Source organism: Vombatus ursinus, unplaced genomic scaffold (assembly GCF_900497805.2).
Source record: "Vombatus ursinus unplaced genomic scaffold, bare-nosed wombat genome assembly UNPS02014809.1, whole genome shotgun sequence".
NCBI lineage: Eukaryota > Metazoa > Chordata > Mammalia > Diprotodontia > Vombatidae > Vombatus > Vombatus ursinus.
Window position 1 is genome coordinate 3,154,971 of NW_020954587.1, and position 5,133 is coordinate 3,160,103.

Sequence of the window (5,133 nt, forward strand, 5' to 3'; positions counted from 1 at the left end):
AGATAGATAGATAGATAGATAGATAGATAGATAGATAGATAGATAGAGGGCACAGGGTGAACTGAAGAAGGGGTCATATCTGGAGAATAAAATTAAGGGGTGAGAGGATTATACTAGGAGGAGAAAGGGAGAGGTAGAACGGGGTAAATTATCCCACAAAAAAAAAAAACAGAAAAGAAAAGGCTCTTACAGTGGAGGGGAAACAGAAGAAGGTGAGAGGGAATAAGTGAATCTTATTCTCATAGGATTTGACTTAAGGAGGGAATAACATACACACTCATTTGGGTATGGAAATCTGTCTTACCCTACAGGAAAATAGGAGGGTGGGGAAGGGGACAAGAGAGTAGGGGGATGATAGAGAGGAGGGCAGATTGGGAAAGGGGGTAATCAGAAGCAAATACTTCTGAGGAGGGACAGGGTCAAAAGAAAGAATAGAATAAATGAGGGGGGCTAGATAGGATTAAGGGAAATAGAGTTAAGTTTTTCATAGCATGTCTACTATGGAAGTATTTTGCATAACTGCACATGTATAACCTATATTGAGTTGCTTGCCTTTTCAATGAGGGTAGGTGGGGAGGGAAGAAGGGAGAAAATCTGGAACCCAAAGTTTTAAAAACACGTTTAGAAAAAATGTTTTCACATGCAACTGGGAAATAAGAAATATAGGAAATGGGGTACAGAAATCTATCCTGCCCTACAGGAAAATAGAAGGGGAAGGGGTTAAGAGAAGGGGGGGAGAGAATAGAAGGGAAGGCAGACTAGGGAAAGGGGTATTCAGAATGCATGCCATCTTGGGGTGGGGGGAGGGGTGAGATGGGGTGAAAATTTGGAACCCAAAATCTTGTGGAAGTAAATGTTGAAAACTAAAAATAAATAAATTTATTTTAAAAAAAAGAAACAAGAGAGCAAGAGGAGAGGGGAGAGAGGATGGGGAGGGAGAGATAAGGAGGGAAAAGGAAGGAAGGGGAGGAGCGACAGACACAGACAGTGAGAGAAAGAGGATCCCAAGCCATGAAGACTGGGTCTTACCCTTCCATAAACCTGATTTGCATCACTCTGTAGGTTTTGATCCCTGATGGAGCTTTCAGAAAGAATGCCTGTATAATGTAATATGTATAATGTAATATATATAATGTAATGTATAAAAAAAAAAGTTTATCCCCTGGCTAAATGTTCCCACACAATCATTCATTTCAGTGAACTCATCTGGGTGGTTTTTAACTTCTGTCACTGAAGATGCTACAGCTCTGACTGTCTACCTCATCCCAGACCTTGTTTCTTGTGCAGAGTTCCTAGGCTTGTACAGTAAGAAAAACTTAGAAGTCTTCATTAAAAGTTAATTGGGTAATCAGCAATTCAGTTGAAGAATTTATGCAGTACCTTTCTTTGAGTCTCAATGAAGTCATCATTAAACCATTACACCATGTCTTTCATTATTAATTTTTTCTGGCAAAGGAGGAACAATGAGGGTGGGTTTGCCCCTTACTCCAAAAAGAATTTGGGTCCCATTTGTCTGCAGGCCCTAGGGCTCAGACTCTCCTTGAGCTCTCCCACTTGATCAAGGAAGTCTCTAGGCCTACACCTAATCTCCCAATTCCTACCCTTGACCTAGCCCTGCCCTCCATTGTCCATTACCTCCTGATGGCCAGGACCACTTCCCACCCTTGATCTTATCTAGACCCCATTCTACCTCCCAGTCATTCCCATCAAGATTTTCCCTAGATCCCTCCTTCAGTTACCCCAGTCTACTGGCCACTCCCCTCAAGATCCTCCCTAGACCCCTTCTTCCCCACCCTCTTCCAGTTACCTCAAACTACATGGCCACTCCTAGATTCCTCCCACAGTCTTTCTGTATATAAGGTCCATCTCGTCTCCATTAAGGGGCTCAGATTCTTATAGTCTAGCCAATGCCGAGATTAAGAGTCTAGCCAATGGCTGAGACTTGCTCAAGCCCGCTTGTCAATATGAGCGTCACAAATGTTTAGATTCCTTAAGAATTTAGCCGACATGGCTGACCTTTAATAAATTTTGTCTTTGGCTGAAAGAAGGCTTGGGTCAAATTCATTTGGATGGGACCTATGTGAAATGATTTTGGGGTTCAAGCACCCCTAAATCTCTAAACTTCAACAGGATATGCTTCTACAAGTTTTCCCTTTAACCAAAGGAAATCTTGATAATGTCTTCAAACTTCAAAATCACTAGAATCAAATTCACCCCGAGATGTCTTAGTTGTAACTCTGTAGGTGATGAAAGTTTCAATTGTAGTAATGTGGCTTTTGGGATCAAAAAATATAATGAAAAGGTTCTTCCAATCTGGCTCATCTTCAAACCTGTATTGGTTTATCATGGATAAAGGGGATGTTGGCATCAAAGAACTAAAAGAGTTCATGTCCATCACGAAGGCATCCTTGCTGAAGACCCCCAGGTCATCCTCATCCTCATCTAGGTCCAGCACCTCAGGCTGCAGCAGGATAAAGAACTTGGAAAGAGAATAGGAATTGAAACAGAAGATGGAAAACCTTAGAATGAAGCAAAAAGAACTCGGTAATTCTATCAGACAACAAGAAATATCAGAATAAAATCAGATGAGTGTTCAGTTTACTGCTTACAAAGAAACCCACTTTGGCTTTCTTTTGCTAAGTGGGAAATAAAAAGGTAGTAGGGTGTGGGAAGGAGTCTTTTTATTCCTTGACGTTTTACTCTGGGCTACTAGCAAGAAAATATGAAAAAGGGCTGTGGATAAGAATGCATTCTTTTCTTGAGTGAAGGAAGGGGGAGGGAATGAGAAAAAGCCTACTCTGAAGCAACAGGAGTTGGAAGCATGGAAACAAATAAGTTGATCCCTGGGACCTGAAAAAGACAAGAAAGTGAGCGATTAGGCCATTGACTGAGACATATAAATGTCTTTGGGAGTTAACACAGGGATACCCTACCAGGCATCATTAATTGGTTCTCCCCAAAAACCACATGAAACAAAACTGTTTTAGGCAGCAATTAATTCCTTAGAAATGATGTTATAAATGGAAAGCACATCCCTAGGAGAGCAAAATTCAGATTAACAGAAGTTTAAGGGAAGAAGTAAAAGGGCAGAGAATAGAGGTCATCCCAGGAATTTTTGAATGATTGATCAGACACTCTCCTCTTCAGCCATCATAAGGAGAAGGTTTCCTAGGAGATAGGTGGGGGATAGCCACATCCAGGATGTAGTTATAATGTAATTTTGAATATATTATAATTACTAAGATTCTCCCATTTTCTCTGCCTATTATCTATTTTTAAATTAAATTTTATTTTTCAATTAACTGACATTTATTTTTTCTCTCCGCTTTCCTTCACCGAGGAGAAAGGGAAAAAAATACCAAAACCTTATTAAAAAGTTTTTATAATAAAGCAAAACAAACCCCTATATCACCAGTTGTCTAATAATGGTCCTTCAAGAGACGGAATAGCTATGTTCTTCCACCAATCATCTGTTCTGAGTGCTAGATCTCATGGACTTTCAGGGAGAAGCTATCTATATTCTTCTACTAAGATTCAGTGTCCTTAGAAGAGATTCTATTTTTTAATTCTGTGTCTGCCTCCTTCCAATATTCCAAATCTGTGAAGGGCCAGCTAATACTTTTCCCAGATAGGAATCTTTTCTGGAAATGACCACTATAGTGCTTGGAGAATTGAAATCAACACACAATGTTCCAGGAAAGAAATGAGTGAAGAGAAAAAAAAAAAAGAATGGAGACTATCAAGCCCATGGACTCTTGGGAGAAATTTCTAGCTTAGTGCAAACACACAAATAAACACTGACACAGAGTAGAAATCTATTAGGGCAAGTCAGTTTCGAACCAATAATAATGTTGTCGTTTTTGTTCAGTCATCTCAGTTTTGTCCAACTTTTCGTGACCCCATTTGAGGTTTTCTTGGAAAAGATACTGCAGTGGTTTGCCATTTCCTTCTCCAGCTCATTTTACAGGAAACTGAGGCAAACAGGGTTAAGTGACTTGCCCAGAGTCACACAGCTAGTGAGTGAAGCTGGATCTGAACTCAGGTCTTCCTGATTCCAGGCCTGCTGCTCTGTCTATTGTGCCATCTAGCTGCCTAATAATAGTAATACGTAGCAATTACATGGTTTGCAAAACACTTTACATATATCATCTCATTTGAAACAGCAACTCTTGTGGTAGGGTGCTATTGTTATCCCTTTTGTACAGATGAAGATACCAATGCAGATGGAGGTTAAATGACTTACCCAGAGTCACTTAGTTCATCAGTGTCTTAAGTAGAATTTGAACATGGGTCTCTCTGACTTCAGGTCTAGCATTCAATCCACTGTAAATCCTAGCAGTCAAAGGGGTCACTCTCCCCTCCTCCCACCAGTGCTTTACTTTCAATGCTCTGGGTCCTATTTTACTTGGCTTTGCCCTACTCACTCCCTTCCTATTGGAAGGCCATATCCCAATTCACCAAAGCCATTATCAATGACTTGGAGCTGGGCAAGTTCCCACCCACCAAGGTGATCAGTTCCTTGGCATCTCAAGCTATCACTTCATGCCTTTCCTCATAGAAACAGTATCACATATGGTTGTTAGGTATTATTATTATGATGCTATATTTAAAATCCTTTTCTGTCCTCACCTGAGAACCTAGCCACCATTTATAGCATGATTTCTTCTGAAAAATGAATCCAATATTTTTTTTTCTAAAAAACTTAAAAATTAACTTTAAGGTAGTTGAGGAGCACTCATACTGACATTTTAGATTTGTTTTCCATGGACATGATTCTCAACACTGCCTTTTGCATGTAGTTCCAAGCCTTATTGATCTACTTCCTTCTCTGAGCTCCCAAAATACTTATAGGGTATATACAGTTCTAGTTAGTACCTGACTAATATGCTGTCAGTCAAATCCAAAAAGATTTGAAGCTTCTTGAGAGCAAAGGGTTTATCTTGGTCTTCCTTTGCATGCAATTTAATTTTGATCGAGTCTCTTACTGAATGACTTGGTCACGCATGGTATTTTCGGATGACCCAATCTATAATAAGAACTACAGGGAAGAATTACAGAGCTTGATTTCATGAATATTGCTTGTATTTTGAGGCATTAAGTAGGAGAAGGGACTTGTAATAACTGCTATGGCTC

General features: G+C 39.9%; 1 pseudogene; it reads right to left on the minus strand.

Moving 5' to 3' along the window:
- LOC114052708 overlaps positions 1-2,410 on the minus strand; it is a 4,988-nt pseudogene extending 2,578 nt beyond the window's left edge.
- Between the last annotated feature and the right edge of the window lie 2,723 nt (positions 2,411-5,133).